Source organism: Lithobates pipiens, unplaced genomic scaffold (assembly GCF_037356315.1).
Source record: "Lithobates pipiens isolate NorthernLeopardFrog02 unplaced genomic scaffold, aLitPip1_a1.2 Scaffold_19, whole genome shotgun sequence".
Classification (NCBI taxonomy): domain Eukaryota; kingdom Metazoa; phylum Chordata; class Amphibia; order Anura; family Ranidae; genus Lithobates; species Lithobates pipiens.
In genome coordinates this window covers 206764006-206785670 of record NW_027507764.1, presented here as the reverse complement: position 1 = coordinate 206785670, position 21665 = coordinate 206764006, and the positions used below count along the sequence as shown (strand labels likewise).

Here is a 21665-nt window from a genome sequence, read left to right as displayed (position 1 = left end):
TTCTCCTCAAAAAAAGCCGATCACCGGCTTATGCTCAAGGGACATCGGTCCCGAAGAGGAAGGAGGCACATCTGCCTGCTCTGTGCCTGCCAGTGCCACCTGCCAGTGCCCACAATGGCCACCAGTGCCACCTATCAATGCCCATGAGTGTCACCTATTAATGCTCACAAGTGCCACCTATCAATGCCCACCAGTGGTGCCAATCAGTGCCTCATCAGTGCCACCTAGCAGTGCTGCCTTTCAGTGTAACCTACCCCCCCCCCATCACTGCCACCCATCAGAGCCCATCACTGCCAACCTTCAGTGCCATCCTATCAGTGCCACTTCTCAGTTCCCACCAATGCCACCTATCAATGCTCTTCAGTGCCACCCATCAGTGCCACCTCTCAGTGCACACCAGTGCTGCCCTATTGGTGCCCATCAGTGCAACCCATCCGTGCCCATCAGTGCAGCCTCATCCACGTACATCAATGAAGGAGAAAAATTACCTGTTTGCAAAATTTTATAACAAAATATAAAAATATTATCTATTTTTTTTTATTCAGTATTTTTAAAAAATTTTAATAACGAATAAAAACCGCAGAGGTGGTAAAATACCACCAAAAGATTGCTCTATTTGTGGGGAAGAAATGATAAAAACGTCCTTTGCGTACAGTGTTGTATGACCGCACAATTGTCATTCAAAGTGCGACAGCGCTGAAAGCTGAAAATTGGTCTGGACAGTAGGGGGATTTTAGTGCCCAGTAAGCAAGTGGTTAATGAATTATTTACATTTTTTCCAATATTTACCCTAAAACAAAATTTACCGAATTTGCTGTCTTTACCACAAATTCTGAACTGCATCTTTTATTAATATTGCACGTAAAGATTTCCCCAAAAAATACAAATATTGCATGCGATAACCATTTGTGAATTGTGAATATATAGCGGTATGGGAGAATATACAGATAGGGATGGGAGCCAAGCAGCACGTTTTCTAAGGTGATGGCTCCATATTTATTCACAACTCCTGCCACGTACATACTACGTCATCTTACTTTCATCACTTTCACTCTTGCCTCCATCTAACCAGCTATAATTAAGTAATAATCAACTTCCACAGACAGAATCTCAAGCTCTCTGTGATTCAGGTTGTGTATATACACTGTATATTCATATGCAATTATCTCTGCCAAGTTGTTATTATAGTACACAGCGGGGAGCTGCAGACGTTGGCAAACATTCTGTGTAAGTCGAGCACAGGAGCCAGAGCATTTACGTATGGGCTAATGAGGAAGTCCTGGACGGGACATTAATAGAAAGAAGTACAACACAAACTTTGCCTGGCCCCGTGTACATCCATGGAGGAACTTGGCCCCCAGCTGTGTCTTGTTCACTATCTTTTCTTAGGTAGGCATTACTGTATTTCTACAGATCAAATTGGCAGATAATTTTAACGGCTAAAGTACATCAATAAGTTTCAAATAGGACCAATAAACCAATTAACTGCACTTAGTGAAAACAAAAATATATACAGATACTCCTCGTTTAAAGACTTGCCCGTTTAACGACCACTCGGACTTCCGACCAGCTCTCCCCACCCGAACGACGCGTTATACATCATTGTATTTCACAGTACAGAATTTTCCTTTGTGTTCTGTACTTATTCAATTTAAAATGTTATTGAGTTGGAGTTTTGTGTTAAGACCTTTTTTTCACAATACAGTACTTAAGAATGCATAAAAATATTGATTACTTGTGGCTCCTCCTTTAACCACTTCTGGACTGCCGCATGCCAATATATATGTCCTAACTTTGAAGAGGGACATCTGTTATGGTCTTGACGTGGTCAGTAGTTAAAGCATTTGTTACTTCTATGAGAAAGTATCCTATTCTCTTTGTATTGATACATTTGTGTGAAATAACTGGTGATCGTGCTAGTCCCCTTGTTTTCCGATTAAAAACTGACCACACTAAGCAGGAGAACACACTGTGGTCAGTTCGCTAGCTATGCTGGGAACTCAGGTTGCAATGTTCAGACTTGTCCTGACACCCCCCCAGCACAGCCTATTACGAGGAAGCTCAGTGCACTGCTGCTTCTCCTTCCCCAGCTCTTATGCAGCTGAGAACAGAGGGAATGCAATCACTTTTTTTTTTTATCTATACAAAAATGTTTTGCATTTGATTTATTTTTTAAATGGAATAAATTGTTTTACAAGGTTATCATTTACAATTACTTTAATGTAATCGGTTAGTCCGGGGTTCTACTTTATACAATGCTCACCAAGTTGTCTCCCCAGCTGCTGCACAGCCAATACAACATGCTGGAATTTGCAGTTTAAACAACAGCAGGGGAGCCATTGTTTGTCTCTGCTTTATAGTCCATGTTTAACAATATAAATATTACATTCTTACTGAAATACACACACGCTTTTAAACCGTTTTACTGTTTTCACTCAAAATATCCTTTTCTTGGCATTTTCTAAGTCACCGTCTTCTGTTTTATACAACAATCTAAAATAAACAGTGTAAATGCGGCTATACAATTTACATTTTAAATGCAATTATTTAGATATATAAAAAGGTCAGCCCACCCATGGAATATACAAAGACAAACATGCTCAAATACCTAACAAAGACAAAGCAGGGGCCATGTAACCCACCAGAAAACAGGTGCATTGCCATTTACATTGTATGCAGAATTTATTCTGTATCAAATTATATATCTCAATATTGAGAAAAAGGGTTTTGATTTTTGCATTCACTGTTAAATTTGGTCTGCTCTTCATCTTAGTCATAATCAAAAGGGATTTCTGCATGGATGATTTACATTGGCTTGATCACTTTCATATGTATATGAAAAAAAAGTTAAGACGTTTCTCGTAAATGGATCTCACATCTCACAGGCAATTTAGACAATGGTGGCACCTTACTACTATCACTATCATCAAAATGCAACTGGCACATTCTCTAATGGACGCAGGCACACTACAGAGGAAGCAGCAAAAGAGTGAGACTTTATTTTATTTTTTTAAACTGAAAACTGATTTTCTGCAGTCTTTAATGACATCAAATCAACCTTAGTGTTCAGAGATTGTAGGGTTGATTTACTAAAGGTGAGTAAACGATGCACTTTGCAAAATGCAGTTGCACACTGCAAGAGCAGTTGCTCCAGATCAGGGGTCTCCAAACTACGGTCCTCCAATAGTTGAGGAACTACAATTCCCATCATGCCTAGTCATGTCTGTGAATGTCAGAGTTTTACAATGCCTCATGGGACGTGTAGTTCTCCAACAGCTGGAGGGCCGTAGTTTGGAGATCCCTGCACCAGATCTTAGTAGATGAGCAGAAGCTCTGCCGACTTCCATCATCCAATCATCACACGCAAGAAAAAAAAAGCAGTTTTTTTTTTCCTTGCTGTGATTGGGTATTCTTTGTAAAATAAAGCTTTTTTATTTTCATTTATTAAAAGCTCTGGAGCAACTGCAAAGTACATAGTCTATTTGCCTTTAGTAAATCAGAGAGTAGTGGTTAATGACTCATAATCTGAATGGTCTAAGAATATCAGTGGTGTACCCCAAGGTTCAGTGCTGGGACCCTTACTTTCTAATATCCTTATAAATTATATTGGGTCTGGGATTAAAAGTATAATTTCAGTCTTTGTAGATGACACTAAGCTATGCAGTGGAATAACGTTGGGATGTCTCCAATTTACAAGCCGACCTCAATGCTCTGTCTATTTGGGCGACTATGTGGCAGATGAGGATTGATGTTGATAAATGTAAAGTTATGCACTTGGGAGCTAAGAATATACATGCATCATACATTTTAGGGGGAGTACAAGTGGGGGGATCCATAGTGGAGAAGGATCTGGGGGTTTTGGTAGATAATAAGCTAAATAATAGCATGCAATGCCAAGCTGTGGTTTCCAAAGTGAGCAAAGTCCATTCTTGTATTAAGAGAGGTATGGACTCCAGAGAGAGATATAATTTTGCCCATGTACAAATCATTAGTAAGACCTCATCTGGAATATGCAGTTCAGTTATGGGCACCAGTTCTCAAAAAGGTTATTGGGGAACTGGAGAAAGTGCAGAGAAGGGCAACCAAACTGATAAGAGACATGGAGGAACTCAGCTATGAGGAAATATTAGAGGAACTGAATTTATTCTCTCTTGACAAGCGGAGATTAAGGGGGGTATGATCAACATGTACAAATATATAAGGGGTCCATATAGTGAACTTGGTGTTGAGTTATTCATTTTACGGTCACCACTGAGGAAAAGGGGCACTCTTTACGTCTAGAGGAAAAGAGATTTCAGTTCTGTGAAAATGTGGAATAGACTCCCTGCAGAGGTGGTTCTGGCCAGCTCAGTAGATTGCTTTAAGAAAGGCCTGGATTCTTTCCTAAATGCACATACCGTATATACTCGAGTATAAGCCGAGATTTTCAGCCTCTTTTTTGAGGCTGAAAGTGCCCCCCTCGGCTTATACTCGAGTCATCGCTGTCTGTCTGCCCGATCAGCGTGTCGAGCAGACAGACAGCGGCCATTCTAGGATTCAAAGGCCGCGCCTCCGTCTCCGCCTTCGCCTGTGATAGGCGGAACACTGAATTTCCCAGCAGTCTGTGTTCCGCCTATCACGGACGTCCTCTCATCCTCGTCCGTAGTATAAGGATGAGCGGACGTCCATGATAGGCGGACCACTGACTGCTGGGAAATTGAGTGTTCCGCCTATCACGGACATCCGATAGGCGGAACACTCAATTTCCCAGCAGTCAGTGGGAAATTGAGTGTTCCGCCTATCACCGACGGAGGCGCGGCTTTTGAATCCTAGAATGGCCACCGACGAAGAGCTGCGGGACGGGCCGGGACGGGCCGGGACGCAGGCCGGGACGGGACGCAGGCCGGGACGCAGGCCGGGACGCAGGCCGGGACGGGACGCAGGCCGGGACGGGACGCAGGCCGGGACGGACACAGGCTGGACGGACACAGGCTGGACGGACACAGGCTGGACGGACACAGGCAGGCTGGACACAGGTAGGCTGCACGGACACACACACACACACACACACACACACACACGGATGCATGGACACACACGGATGCATGGACACACACACACACACACACACACACACACACGGATGCATGCACACACACAGGGATGGATGGACACACACACACACGGATGCATGGACACACACACACACACACGGATGCATGGACACACACACACACACGGATGCATGGACACACACACACACGGATGCATGGACACACACAGGGATGGACGACACACAGGGATGGACAGGCATGTCTCACCCTCGGCTTATACACGAGTCAATAATTTTTTCCAGTTTTTTGGGGGTAAATTGGGGACCTCGGCTTATATTCGGGTCGGCCTATACTCGAGTATATACGGTAATATAACTGGGTAACATTTTTTTTTTTTTACAATAAAACCTTTATTTACGAAACAAAGATTGGCAATTTACAGCAGGTACCATGTTGACAGCAGGAATCATACATTTGACAAAATGGGTAAATCTTGGCGGCAGCTATCACTATTGCATACAGTAATGAGACAGGTGAAGCAGCATGTACTGACACAATCACAAACTGACAGTTCTTTGCGAGATGGAGCGGGAAAAACAGGCAGGGGGCCTGGATATACCCACTAGGTCTAGGTAGGTAGGTCATTACATGTATCAACACTATTGAGCCAGGGGTATTTTGCCGTATTTAGGCAGGCATCCCGTGCGCATAGATTTCCTTCTTAAAAGGGGAGAACTCTATTAATGGCGGATTTCCACTCCTGAATAGTCAGGGGCATAGGTTGGAGCCATCTCCTGGCCACAAGGAGCCTAGCTATGAAAAGCGATTCCTGGAGGAATATTTTGTGGAACTTGTCGGAGTCAGGGTCAGGGAAGATTCCCAGTAAACACAGTTTTGGGCAAACTGTCAGGGGGGATCCCATTTTATCGTGGATGAATTTTACATCCTGGGTCCAATAATTTTGCATATCGGGGCATGACCAAAGGAGGTGGAAGAATGTGCTGTTGGGGCTGGCGCATCTGGGGCATAGTGGGTTACGGGTGGGTTTATATTTGGCCAGGCGAAGCGGGGTCAGGTACGACCTGTGTAGGATGTAAAGGTGTGTGAGTCGGTCTGAGAGTTTAGTGGATACTTTTTTACAGGCCTCTAGTGCCTCTTCCCATTCATCCTCTTCCAGCCCCCCCACATCGTCAGACCATCGGTCTTTCAGCCTGTAGGCGATTAATGTCGCCGTCGGACGAAGAAGGGAATTGTAGAAGACCGAAATACGTTTTTGGGATTCGGGGCCCGTCACTGTACCTATAGGGTCTAGACACCCAGTGTGGGGAGAGGCGTCAGGGAACTGGGCCTGAAGGGCATGGCGGAGCTGCAGGTATCGGAAGTGCATAGAGTTAGGAAGGGCAAAGTCGTCTTTAAGTTGTTGGAACGATTTAAGGATACTCCCGTTGTACACATCTGAGAGGTATCTCACCCCTCTGCACATCCTTACAGCGGGGTCTGGTACGGTTGTCAGTTCTCGCAATCCCGGGTTGTTCCAAAGGGGAGTGCGTAAGCAGCAGTTTCAGTTTGCGTTCTATCACCTCCCACACCCTGCAATGATGATGTAACATTCCCGCACCGTTCCCCAGCCTACCGGTGTCTTTATGGCATTTAAAAAGGATTTGGAAGGGATGTACTAACCCAGGGGTGAGGGTAGGGCAAACCAAGGCTAAGTAGCGATCCTTTTCACCTTTGTCCAAATAGAAAAAGTGGGACAATTGTGCTGCTAGGTAATAAATAAATAAATAAATAAATAAATAAATAAATAAAGTGCTGCGCCCCACAGCTCAATGGGATTTTTCAAAACCTGCCAGGGCAACTGGGTAAAATTTATAGGTAAAGTTGATCCAGGGAAAATCTGATTGCCTCTCTGGGATCAGGAAGGAATTTTTTCCCCTGCTTTAGCAAATTGGACCATGCTCTGCTGGGGGTTTTTCGCCTTCCTCTGGATCAACTGTGGGTATAGAATTGTGTATATTTGGCACTGTATGATATTTTTTATTTTAATTTAATTTTTTTATGGTTGAACTAGATGGACTTGTGACTTTTTTTTCCCCCTAGACTTTGGACTACAGAGGACGGTTCATAGCAAGAAAGAGGTGCTTCCAAATAATTTGCTCACGTGATCCTGGCATGTGACCCACTGCCGAATGCGAAGGGTGAATGGTACTCTTTAATCTACTTGCTTAATCATTTTATACATTACATGCCTATAGGATTTACACCACTAGCAGCCCCTTTTTAAAACAAACACAACGATAAGGATCTTTATTTTACCCATTGGACCATTTTCATGTTGGGGAAGAAGCAGGCGCCATCGGCAGAGTGTACCCGTGCACAACCACTCACTTGTACCGGTGGCTGTACATGGCACATATGGCTCCCCAGGCCCAGAAAGTACCAGGGAGCCATGCATGATATTGCCTTATGGTGTTGTAATTATTCTCTACCTAAAAATGTAATCATTAGTCTTGAGTAGGATTCTCAAAGGGTTTAGGTCTTCATTGTTCCATTATGTATCAAAGACGCTGCATGTATTAATAATCAAAGAAACAACAGATTAAAAATCAGTGCTTATAGTCTTTACTGTATAAATAAATCAATGCTTGTCCCGATAGTAAAGTGCTATATAATTAAAAACTATCAAGACAACATGCTCAGTATAAAATCTTAACAGTACTGGACCTTATAGACAGTCAACTATAATGTTAAAAGTAAAAAAACAAAAAAAAAAAAACTGTCCACTAATCTCCATAGGAGTAAATACTACTTAATGCAAACAGTTTTATATACATACACAAAATCCCATATATATATATATATATATATATATATATATATATATATATATATATATATATATATATATATATATATATATACACACACACATACACACACACAAACAGCTGCAGGGGACACACACACACACACACACAGCTGCAGGACACACAGGAATGTATAGAAAACCAACCTCCTGATAAATGAGCTGGAACAGAATATACATATTTATTTTCTGAACTTCAAGCATCTATAAACCACTATCATTTATTTCAGGTATGTATTCAGTAAAAAGTGATACACGTTTTTACGTATCATAAGTACCTGTATATTTGATAATATCAGCCTCCTGTAAAGCCCTGTACAGCAGCACTTTAACTGGGAGAGGGAGCATCAGCATTCATCAGGCTCATTTAGACTTGTGGTAGCCCCCTGAAGAGGAGTTCGCTATCCAGAAGGTGTTATAGAAACATAAAAGAGTCACAGCCCAAGTGGTCCATCAAATCTGTCCCTTTTTTTTTGTTTGTTTGTTTTTTTTTTAGGTATGAATCTATGTTTGAATCCACTTAAAGTAGGGTTATTGTAATAGGGTCCAATTCCTGCCAGCCCCTATTTAATAGTAAGATGTACTACACAGTGTGTGTGTGTGTGTGTGTGTGTGTGTGTGTGTGTGTGTGTGTGTGTATTTTTATGTTTTAATTCTGCTTCTAAATACCTTTTTTCAAATCGCTGATGTGCGGTCACCGATCTAAGGACCACAGTGGGAGGGGTTGCATTTCCCTTCTGACATCAGCCAGGCGTTCACGTGAAAATGTGAAAAATGGTATTTAGCTGCAGAATAAAAAAAATAAAAAATAAATAAAAAAATCACACACTGTGTAGTACATCTTGTTATTACAGATGGGCTGGCAGGAACTGGAAACACTAACTTTACTGACAGACGAAATAGCGGCAAGAGGGGGGAGCAGAGGAGACGGCTCACACACAGACACTCGAGCTGACAGGAAGGGAGGGATGGGGAGAGGAAGAGCAGCGGGCTGACGGAGGCACGTAAACTGACCAAGGTATCATGGATCAGCAGCCATGAATACCATGGTCAGCACACTAAGAGGAACACAAGTTGCGGCTGGTACTCAATATTTTTTTTGGGGGGGGGGGGGGAGCAAATCAACACCATTCCGAGACAGACGGGAAGGGTGCAATTCCCCCACCGCATAGGAGACGGATAGCAAGGAGGCAGGCAGAGGCCTCCTTACCTTAGGAAGCAGAGACAGATGACAAGGATCCAGAGTAGGGCTGCTGCTCCTCACTCCAGCTACTCGGGCCCATTGCTTCTCCTCCTGGCCAAACAGGAAGTGGGTCCTGAGACCAGATTGGTCTCAGGACCCGCTCCCTGATTCGCAGAGAGGAGAATCAGGAAGACAATAGCAAATATTAATTTGCCATTGTCACACAACTGGGTGGGGTCAGCGCCCCGAGCCCATCCTTTTTTAAAGCCAATTAGAGCCTCGGGCTCTAATCGCGTGCTTCAAAAAAAATCCATTGAAAGCCGAGGGAGGGGGGAGAGAGAGAGAGAGAGAGAGAGAGAGAGAGAGAGAGAGAGAGAGAGAGAGACAGAGAGAGACAGAGAGAGACAGAGAGAGACAGAGAGAGACAGAGAGAGACAGAGAGAGACAGAGAGAGACAGAGAGACAGAGAGACAGAGAGAGAGAGAGAGAGAGAGAGAGAGAGAGAGAGAGAGAGAGACATGATGTCATAAGCCTAGGCTTTTTATCAGACAAGAAACAGGAAGTGGGCTGTATAAAAAAGGTATTTACTAGCATAAAAAAATGTTTTACTATCAAAAGTTAAAGCAACAAGGGCAGAAGATTTAATAGATGGAAAGTTGAAAAAAAATGACTGAAGTTCCACTTTAAGGCCCATACACACAATAAGGAGATTGAAAGATAAATTTTGTACGGCGAACGATTGGCTGATTATATTATCGTTCATATAGCGATTTCGATAGCCGATTCCGACTTCTCGGATGGCAAAAAGTGAAGGTGCAGGCTAGAATTTTTTTTATCGTAAGTGATCACAACATCTGATTTTTATTTAACTCCTTCAGATCCGCGCTATAGCCGAATGACGGCTACAGCGCGGATCTGCTTTGCTGGGAGGACATCTATTGATGTCCTCCCTTTTGCAGCTTCGCTATGCACCCCTGAAGGGGGGACGCGCTGCGATCACAGATCCGAGTAAGGGGGGCGATCCCGGCCCCATGATGTAAACAGAGGATCGGTAATTGTTTTTTTTTTCTTCTCACACTGACAGCGTGAGGAGAAAAAAAAGCCGATCACCGGCTGCTGTTTGCAGGGACATCGGTCCCGAAGATTAACAACATATTATGTGCCCACCAGTAATGCCTGCCAGTGCCACAAATCAGTGCCTACCAATCAGTGCTGACAGTGCCCACGTTACTTAAGTGCCATCAATCAGTGCCACCTATCAATGCCCACCAGTGCTGCCAATCAGTGCCACCAACAGTGCTGCCCATCAGTGTCACCTACCAGTGACAATCAGTGCCCATCACTGCCACCTATCAGTGCACTTCAGTGCCACACATCAGTGCCCCTCAGTGTCACCTATAAGTGCCCATCAGTGCAGCCTCATCAGCGTACATCAATGAAGGAGAAAAAATACCTGATTGCAAAATTGATTAACAAAATATAAAACAGTTTTGTTTTTTTAAATCGGTCTTTTTTAATTTTTTTAACAAAAAATAAAAAACCCAGAGATGATCAAATACCACCAAAAGAAAGCTCTATTTGTGGGGAAAAAAATGATAAAAATTTCATTTGGGTACAGTGTTGTCATTCAAAAGGGTGACAGCACTAAAAGCTGAAAATTGGTCTGGGCAGGAAGGGGGTTTAGGTGCCCAGTAAGCAAGTGGTTAAAGTGTACATTTAAGTGTATGGCTATCCGATTTTCTCATTGTGTGTAGAAGGCTTTACTGTTGACTGCCTCTCTACCACTGCTGGAAGTCTAGTTGCCTGCTCACCACCTGTTTTTGAATGCGGTTGCGGCATGGCCCCATTCACTTGAAACATTACAATGCATCATGCCCACATCCAGTTGCCTTTTGCATCTTAAAGCTAGCCACAGACTGGATTTTTTTTTCATTCAGCCAGGTGGCTGAACAAAATAAATCTAACATATTCCTCCATCCAAATGCTGATCACACGGGCAATGCTTTACAGGCTAAAAAAAATTTAAAAAAATAAAAAATAAAAATAAAATTATTATATATACATACAAACACACACACACACACACACACACACACACATATATATACATACACACACACAAACACACTGAGTTGGCTGAAGCTATTGTCAGTAATTTATAGGAAGTACTTTTTTTATCATCAGATAAATGTCTTTATTTTTATTTATCTGATGCTTTCAAAAGGTAAAGGAGAGATTTGAGGTCTTATAGACCCCAGATTTCTCCATAAAGAGGACACCTTATCCCTTATTTCTATCACAAGGGGGGGTGGTTACATTCCTTGCAAATAGGAATAAAAGTGATAAAGTAAACAGACAAGTGCAAAAAAAAAATTTAAATAGTCCCTGAAAAAAAAAAAAAAAAAAAAAATGAAAGAGCCCCCATTTCTCTATGCTCGTGTACAGAAGCGAACGTATACCTAATTCGCACACGCATTTAGTAAACAGTTTTCGCACCACACGTGAGGTAGTGCCGCAAATGTTATAGCGAGATCTACAATTCTAGCTCTAGACCTCCTCTGTAACTCTAAGCAGGTAACCTGTAAATTTTTAAAGCAGCACCTATGGAGATTTTTAAAGTATCGTCGTTTTTTCACTATTCCATGTGCGTGCGCAATTTTTAATTGTGACATTTAGAGTCCATTCACACAGGGCAACACAACTTGCAGCGTGACTTTGGGAGGCAACTTAGACAACTTGAGTATGAATCACAGCGTGACTTGGGGCAACTTCAACACGACTTCAAGTCGCCCCCAGGCCAGGCGACTTTGGTCAATCACAGAATAATCAGCTCTCGAGGGGGAACTCCATGCCAAATTTTAAATAAAAAAGCGGCATGGGTTCACCCCTAAGAGCATACCAGGCCCTACACCGAAAAAACGGTGTGGAGGTCCCTCCAAAATCCATACCAGACCCCTATCAGAGCACGCAGCCCCGGCTGGTCAGGAAAGGAGGCGGGGACGAGCGAGCACCCCCTCCTGAACCGTACCAGGTCGCATGCTCTCAACATGGGGGGGTGGGTGCCCTGCCGCCCACCCCAAAGCTGCTTGTCCCCATGTTGATGAGGACAAGGGCCTCTTCCTGACAACCCTGGCCGTTGGGGGATCTGCAGGTGGGGGGGGCTTCTCGGAATCTCAAAAAGAGGCTTGGTCCTTAAGTGAATGAAAAAGTAAACACACATATCTATCTATCTATATATATACACACACACAGACACACACACACACACACACACACACATTTATATATTTTTTTTTTTTTTTTTTGTCATTTTCGGTCTTTGGCACCAAAATTTCCATTTGGTACACCTCTACTGATTCGGATTAAATGCACATGCATTGTATTAGGTTTCAACAGTACAGTGGTTTGCTGCTACTCCTTGCAGATCATATAACAGATGTCCATTCTGTATACAGCCAATAGCTAGACTTTTGTTATAGCAAAGAGAAGCTTTCTCACAGGTCTGCACAATAAAAGACGGATACATTTCCACATCTTGCCGCACCAAAAACACCTGCTCCACATATACCGGCTCACAAAACAACTCCACCATTCTCCGAACCCTGCCAGCAAATATGTCACGAAGCTTTAAGCATCAAAATGTCTTTGCCTTTCTTTGTGTGGGATCACTTGAATAGTCATCGCTGGAAATCTGAATACAGAAACCACATGTGTAGCTGGAAAAAACATCCTGCGTACTCTACTGCTAAGCGGAAATAATTGACAGCCACGGAAGCAAGACAGTACGTGACAAAGAGGAATCGAGTTTAAAAAGTTCTACTTCCTATTTGAAGGGCCTTTAAAATTGATAGTGTAGTTAAATGCCAAGCATTTTCACAACAGCACTAGAGCCCACTTGTTCTATTTAAAGTAAACCTGTGCGGCTCACAATATGTGGGCTGACCATGCCAACTTATTTTTTTTTTTTTAAATACAAGCATGCATCTTAAACAACGTGACTCCAGAACAGACAAAATGTTTTCTTAAAGCCCTATAGGCCGTGAAGGCCTAGATAAGTTTCGGGGTTTTTTTTCTCTCTTTGCATTGTCTAAATGTTTAATGTACATTTCATCTGTTAAAACTAATAAAAATTATTGGAAATGAAATATACAAGCATGCAAGACAAGGAGTTCAGAATTCATGGACCATGTGCCTGTTCTAAGTCAGGGACTCGTTGGGTATTGGTGTAAGGATTAGTATGACTGTCCTGGTGGCAGCAAATACTGAAAAGAAGTCTGCAATGGAAACACACCCATATTTCAATTCTCATAGATTTACTTTAACATTGAACATGCGATAATTATATACCTACAGTATATGTAGATTGTAAATAAGAGTGATAATAAAAGCACATGGTAACGTTTAGGTGTTGATGTTCTAAAAGCAGAGTTGCTTAACCTTTTTATCCCAGAAGAACCCTTGAAATAATTTTCTGGTCTTGCGGAACCTCTGCTAAAACCAATTTATGGGTGTCAGGGGGATATATTCTCCCTACTTTGGTTGCCAGTGGGAAGAAGGCCGCACACTAATATTGGTGGACAGTAGGGAAGAAGGCCGCACTAACATTGGTGGACAGTAGGGAAGAAGGCCGCACTAACATTGGTGGACAGTAGGGAAGAAGGCCGCACTAACATTGGTGGACAGTAGGGAAGAAGGCCGCACTAACATTGGTGGACAGTAGGGAAGAAGGCCGCACTAACATTGGTGGACAGTAGGGAAGAAGGCCGCACTAACATTGGTGGACAGTAGGGAAGAAGGCCGCACTAACATTGGTGGACAGTAGGGAAGAAGGCCGCACTAACATTGGTGGACAGTGGGAAGAAGGCCGCACTAACATTGGTAGGCAGTGGGAAGAAGGCCGCACTAACATTAGTAGACAGTGGGAAGAATGCCGCAATAACATTGGTAGATAGTGAAAAGAATGCCACACTAACATTAGTAGATAGTGAAAAGAATGCCGCCCTCACATTGGTGAACAGTGGGAAGAATGCCGCCCTCACATTGGTGAACAGTGGGAAGAATGCCGCCCTCACATTGGTGAACAGTGGGAAGTATGCCGCCCTCACATTGGTGAACAGTGGGAAGAATGCCGCCCTCACATTGGTGAACAGTGGGAAGAATGCCGCCCTCACATTGGTGAACAGTGGGAAGAATGCCGCCCTCACATTGGTGAACAGTGGGAAGAATGCCGCCCTCACATTGGTGAACAGTGGGAAGAATGCCACCCTCACATTGGTGAACAGTGGGAAGAATGCCGCCCTCACATTGGTGAACAGTGGGAAGAATGCCGCCCTCACATTGGTGAACAGTGGGAAGAATGCCGCCCTCACATTGGTGAACAGTGGGAAGAATGCCGCCCTCACAATGGAAGACAGTGGGAAGAACGCTGCACTAACATTGGTCGACAGTGGGAAGAATGCCATCCTTGGGAACAGCTAAAAAGATTCTTAGTGTCATGCCCCCAAGTGGCTTTGGCCCTGGAACTATGCAGCCACCATTAAATGGAAGATCATCCATATCTCAAGAGAGTCCTAGATGAGAATGAATGTCCCAGAATGTTCAGGAGCCCCAAGACCTTGAACAGGGATATGCAATTAGCAGACCTCCAGCTGTTGCAACACTAAAAGTCCCATCATGCCTCTGCCTCTGGGTGTCATGCGTGTGGCTGTCAGAATCTTGCTATGCCTCATGGGACTTGTAGTTCTGCAACAGCTGGAGGTCCGCTAAGTGCATATCCCTGGTCTAGAGGAATCATTCAACAAATATCTTCCTCCACCTTTGGCCAGATCCATCGACCTCCAAATCGTGACAAATCGTTTTTATTTCAGTACAAGCGGCCGCAAAACTGTTACTTCTAATTCTGAACTATTCGTAACCCATACAAGAATAAGGGAGAAGGGTCTACAATGAGTCAACACAACCCCGAACTAAGGTTCAAATGTAAGACCCTGTTCACTAGTGCGATTCAAAACATGGTCCCTGACAAAGCAAAGAGGATTTCCATTATTTTCTTGTTCATACCTGCACCATGCCCTTCTGTGCATCATGAAAAATACTACAGGAGATTTCTTTTTTTTTTTGTGCATCCAGAAACGCATCAAAAACGCATCCGAAATGGATCTGGAGGACGTTTTTGTGATGTGAACGGGCACTAAGGCAGCCCATTTCTTTTTGAATGGGCTTTCAATACACCACAGAGTGTCCAAAATCAGACTAGACCACTTTTTTGTAATGCAACATACAAAAAATCATTGACGTAAGTTTAGGTGCCATTAGAAATGAATTACATCGCATTGCATCAAAGTGTGATTTGGACCTAATGATGAACTCTAGATAAAATTCATCAGTATGTGAAAAGCAATTTACCAATGTCTTCCTGTCATGTTTGGTTTTACCGTTTCAACAAAATATGTAACATTCCCTAAGAATTGTATGTCAGACATTATGCTGCCTCTATACTGTAGGTGCTGAATAACAGAGCAGCCAATAACTTACTGCAGAACCGTCCAAAACTGAATCCACCATCCATCACATTCCCCTGAAGTTGCTGTCAGCGGATTGAGATGGACTTTCAGATTGTATGGTGCAACCGGTTATAGTCAGACCAAGTGTATTCAGAATGCCATGCAATTCACCAATCATTTTATAATAAAAGAGCGTTTCCTCCAAGTCGCATATACCAGGCATGGATTGCAAATTAAATAAATCTGCGCAAATGCAAGTACCAGGTCTCATGTACACTGGGGGTTTAGCTATTGTACCTGAAATTCCAGCCTTTTCACGAAGGTGAAAAGCAGGGGTGCACCTGCCAGGAGCCTGGCTGCATTCACAGCCGAGTGTCACATTTTTGAGCGTTTTTTCGAGCATTTGTATGCGTGTTTTTGAGCATTTATGTATAGATTTTCTAAAGCGTTTTTGAGTTTTGATGTTTTTCTCCAATAGAGAAAAGTATCATCTGTTTCATCATGTGTTGCTTTGTTTTTCAGCTTTTTCATCCAATCTTATTTACTATTATTAATGTATTCATTTTTTTACTTTTTTTTTCTGTAAGGTGTTAAAGGTTAGAGTTTAAAAGGTTAGGGGGTTCATTTACTTATTAAATATTTATTTACTTATTGTTTATTTGTTTTGTTAGCTTAGGGGAATAAGGTTATTGGTTAATATTATGCCACTTACACACGACCGGACTTTGACGGACTTGGTTCGGCGGACTGGAATCCGTCGGACAATTTGATCATGTGTGGGCTCCAGCGGACTTTTTCTTCCCAAAAGTCCGGTGGACCTAGAAATAAAACTTACTTCAAATCTTTCCGACGGACTTGAGTCCGGTCGAAAAATCCGGTCATCTGTGTGCTAGTCCGACGGACTAAAACCGACGCTAGGGCAGCTATTGGCTATGAACGTCCTTATTCTACGTCATCACGTTCGAACTCGTCTGACTTTTGGAGTGATTGTGTGTGGCCAATTCTGTTCGTTTGAAAGTCCGGGGGACCTCAGCTGATTGTCCGCCGGACCAAGTCCGTTGAAAAGTCCGGTCGTGTGTGGGTTAGGGTTTTTTTTAATCTATTTATTAAATTATTTATTTTCATTCAATTATTGCATTTGACCGGAAATCGTTACAAAACACGCAAAGCGCCCTAAAACATTTAAAAATCATTGAATCAAGTGGTCTCCGTGCATTTCTATGGAACAAAAATAACTGTTCGAAAATGCACCAATCCACCCAATTCAAGCTACAAATCAGCTCCAGAACTCTTTTGCGTTTCAGGGGACATTTAGTGGAGATGTGAAATAACTCCATAGAGAACATGTGATTTTTTTTTTTTCTCCTCCAGCGTTTTCGAGCTTCAAGCTACAAAATGCTGTGGTGTAAATGGGGACCAAATGTCTCAGAGGCTGAAAAATATGGTGTCTGGCCAGTGAACCAATTGGTACTACGGAATGCAAGAAGTCACCCCAGACATGCCCCACTCTGGACAAAAGGTGCACCTCCCTACACCAGCTCAGAACTGGTCTTACTTGCTGTTGGTTCTTGATCTCCAAACTGGTGATGAGTCTTTAAGATTCTGTTGCTGCCAAAGCTTCAGGTTCTTGGAGTGATGGTAGTAAGAACTACCTGTTGGAAATTTTACCAAAATTTGTGCAATTTTTTTCCAGAGTCATCAGCAGGTAGTTCCAAAGGGGATTACTGCTCTTAAAAGGGCCATCAAGATTTTATTGAATTTCCCTGTGTGTGTCTTGGTGTTAACAGAATACTTAAAGGCTGAACTCCAGGTATGATGTTTATTGCACACTCATATTGGTTGCAGATTAACTTGTACCATAACAAGTGTGTGTTATTGCAATACATCCACAACAGAACACTAAAAACTGAACTCCAGATAAGATCTTAATATCATACATGGATTGGTCCAACTTGAACCAAGGTAAGTTTTCATATCTCATACCTGAGGGTCCTCTGGGGAAGTGGACACTCGCGGTAGTAGTCAGTGCTCCTATAGTGATAACCACAATCTTCTGTGTCCTGTGCTGAGCAGATGCCCCACTGCACACAGGAGGTCACTCACTAGGCACTGCCACCATTTACAGAACGCTTTTTTTTTTTTTCTTCAATGAATACAAGACGTTCTGTGATTGCATGAGGTGGAGGGGATAGGTGAATTAAGTCACAATTGCTGCTAATGCACCACAATGGATGAAAAAACATGCCTTTTTTTTTTTTTCTTCCAACGCAATGCACTGTATATGCGTTGTGGTGCGCTAGGCTATAAAGTACAAAGCCTTGGGGTGCGATAACAAATGACACTGCATATAACGCAGGTGCGTTCCCGTGCATTGTAGTAACACGAGTCGCCACAATGTACAAGTGCAAAGGGGCCATTAAAGTGGTTGTAAACCCCATTATATACCCAGTGAGGTGATACGCAGCATGAAACTAATTCATCTGCAGTCTTCTCCTCGCTATATCCGTTCAAAGCCCAGAATGACTAAGGCTTGTCTGAGCTGTCAGAAAAAAAAGAGGGTGGAGAGCTGAAATCACACTCTGCAGAGTTCAGTGAGAGCTGATTGGAGGGGAGAGACATACCTCCTTTCACGCAGCACACATGCCTATCCATGGCTCTATAGCTGAGGCTTTCAATCTAATGGAGATCCCTCCCCTGTCACCTTTTTTCTCTTGGTGTCAGGAAAACCTGTTAGACTCATGCTGATAGCAGAGGAAGGAAACAGCAGACAGAAATTACACTCTGTGCTCTAGAGTAGTCGTCTCCAAACTGTGGCACTTTGCTTGCTTCCATCTGGCCCTTGGGACACTTTTCCTCCAACTGACACCAATGATGAGGCATCATTCCTCCCACTGACACCATCAACGGGGCACTATTCCTCCTGTTAAAACCAATGATGGGGTACTATTTCTCCTGCTGACACCATCGATGGGGCACTATATCTCCCGCTGACACCATCGATAGGGGCACTATTCCTCCCGCTGACACCATCGATGGGGCACTATTCCTCCCACTGATACCAATGAGAGGGCACTATTCCTCCCGCTGATACCAATGAGAGGGCACTATTCCTCCCGCTGATACCAATGAGAGGGCACTATTCCTCCCGCTGACACCAATGATGAGGCCCTATTCCTCCCACTGACACCATCAATGGGGCACTATTCCTCCCACTGACACCATCACTGGGGCACTATTCCTCCCACTGACACCATCACTTGGGCACTATTCCTCCCACTGACACCATCACTGGGGCACTATTCCTCCCACTGAAACCATCACTGGGGCACTATTCCTCCCACTGACACCATCACTGGGGCACTATTCCTCCCACTGACACCATCACTGGGGCATTATTCCTTCCGCTGACACCATCACTGGGGCATTATTCCTCCCACTGACACCATCAACGGGGGCACTATTCCTCCCGCTGACACCAATGATGAGGCCCTATTCCTCCCACTGACACCATCAATGGGGCACTATTCCTCCCACTGACACCATCACTGGGGCACTATTCCTCCCACTGACACCATCACTTGGGCACTATTCCTCCCACTGACACCATCACTGGGGCACTATTCCTCCCACTGAAACCATCACTGGGGCACTATTCCTCCCACTGACACCATCACTGGGGCACTATTCCTCCCACTGACACCATCACTGGGGCATTATTCCTTCCGCTGACACCATCACTGGGGCATTATTCCTCCCACTGACACCATCAACGGGGGCACTATTCCTCCCACTGACACCATCACTGGGGCACTATTCCTCCTGCTGCCACCATCACTGGTGCATTATTCCTCCCACTGACATCAATGGGGCACTATTCCTCTTGCTAAGACCAATGATGACTAGTCCCCCTGTTAAAACCTATGATGGGGCAGTGTCTTCTTTTTTGTTTAAAAAGTTTAGAGCCCCCTGCCCTAGAGTGAGACAAGTACACACTATAGAGGGATATGCTTTGTTCATATTTCATGTCTGGAGGTTTACAACCACTTTAACACAATGCAACAATGTAAACTACGCCTGAAAATTAATATACTGGTCAACTAAAGTTGCCATTCTAGCATTGTAGCCCCTTTCACACAGATCCGCTGTGTTTTTTTTTTTATCAGTGTTTTGCCCTAGGCTTACATAAGATCAGGCAGTTTTGGTGCGTTTTCTGCAAGTGCCCCAACAGTCTTGCATTTAAGGATCAGAATGCAAGGCAGGGGGTCTCAAACTGGCAGCCCTCCAGCTGTTGAAAAACTACAAGTCCCATCATGCCTCTCTGCCAGTGGGAGTCATGCTTGTAACTGTCAACCTTGCAATGCCTCATGGGACTTGTAGTTTCACAACAGCTGGAGTGTTGCCAGTTTGAGACTCCTGGTGTAAGGTGATCTCAATTAATGATGAACCCCAACTCCCCCCCCCCCAGTAATTGGCATGTAATGTCCTTTTCAATAAACAATCAAAACAGTCCAAATTCAAATGAACCCCATCCATTATGGCCCGTACGCACGATCCGAATATCATACGACAGATCGTACGATCTTGTTCGCTTAATAAACGCAAGCAGAAATTCAATATATAAAGTCGCGAAAATTCTCGTATTACAGAACAAAAAAATAAAAAATCTGAAGTGATGTCATGTATTTCTATTGTATTTTCGGATGACAACTGTACTGACTAAACGAAAATCGCACGATCTGGTATCATACGAGGAACATTTTCGTGCTTGTCCAGTCGAATAATAATCAGATGAACTGTCGTGATTGGCTCTCGAAAGTAGTGTACACACGATCTGAAAATCGTACGATTCTTCCTCGTACGACAGTTTTTGTACGATATTCGGATCGTACGCATGGGCCATTAGTCAGCTCTGGACGATTGACACACCAGTATCTCATCATCCAATCATGGGCTGCTGATTGCTTTGATCACAATCTAATGAAAAGCTCCAAACAATCCTCCATGTGGAGGGCAGCAGAAGTGTGATGCAGAGTCAGGCACACACGATGACAGCTCAGTAATAATAATAATAATGATGAGATCTGATTGGTCACAACACATGATCACTGACTATTATGCCATAACACACACTGGCTCGGCTTTATCCATGACCACGTTGCTGATTTGGCCATTGCTGTCGGCGATCTGATAGAATGATCGTACTGTGTATATCAGTGCAATCCAGAGGGGGTCATCTTCATAGAGATCTGACTAGATATACAACTTGTGATCACAGCAACCAGCAAACTTGCCACCCCAGCACACAGCCCGATGTGGCAGGAGTCCAGGGTGGGCACATAGTGTGGGGGGGGGGGGGGTGATCATCAGATGTGCCCCACTGCCCAGATCAGAACACCGATCATCAGTCCCATTCCGATCACAAGCTGTCATCTGTGTATTACTGACTTGTATAGAGCTGGAGAAGTAAGAGGCTCCCCCCTCCAGTGCTGGGGATGGGGTCAGTGTCAGCAGCAATGCAGATCGTGATAGATCGGTGGATGGATGGCCACCTACCTGTATGCAGGGCAGCGATCGTCCCCGGGCACTCCACTCTGTGTGCTCTCTGGGCTCAGCAGCAGCAGCAGCAGCAGGCTGGGAGGTGTAGAGAGGAGGAGGGGAGGAGATGGAGGAAGGGAGGAGTTGTATGTTGGTTGCCCGCCTAAGTGAAGCAATGCTGTGATCAGGCTTCATGTCACTTTGTGTGTGATGGCATCAGTGTACAGATGGGACTTCCTCCCCCTTGTCACTTATCTTCCCCCCACATCCTGTAATGTGCTCTATGTACACAGATCCTGGGAGGTGTGATCAGACCTTCCCCACCATCACTCATGGACTTCAGGGAACTTTCTGCACAAAAAACTTTCTGTACAAAAAAACTTTCTGCACAAAAAACTTTCTGTACTAAAAAAAAAAACTTTCTGCACACAGGCAAAAAAAAACAAAAAAAAAACATTTGGATCCCTGTAGCAGTTTTTTGTGTAATGCATCTAAACACGCTATTATTATTAATAATTACTATACAGGATTTATATAGCGCCAAC

The 21665-nt window shown here is 43.7% G+C and overlaps 1 protein-coding gene across 3 annotated transcripts in view; it reads right to left on the bottom strand.

Moving 5' to 3' along the window:
- Positions 1-21291, bottom strand: part of ELMO1 (engulfment and cell motility 1) — a 568419-nt gene extending 547128 nt beyond the window's left edge. For 2 of the 3 annotated variants that reach the window (XM_077491651.1, XM_077491655.1), the window contains exon 1: positions 21139-21291. The gene's annotated coding sequence lies outside the window, so the exon portion shown is untranslated. Of the gene's footprint in view, positions 1-8568; positions 8685-21138 lie in introns of those variants that run through there. The other variant, XM_077491653.1, reaches the window with a different exon arrangement.
- Between the last annotated feature and the right edge of the window lie 374 nt (positions 21292-21665).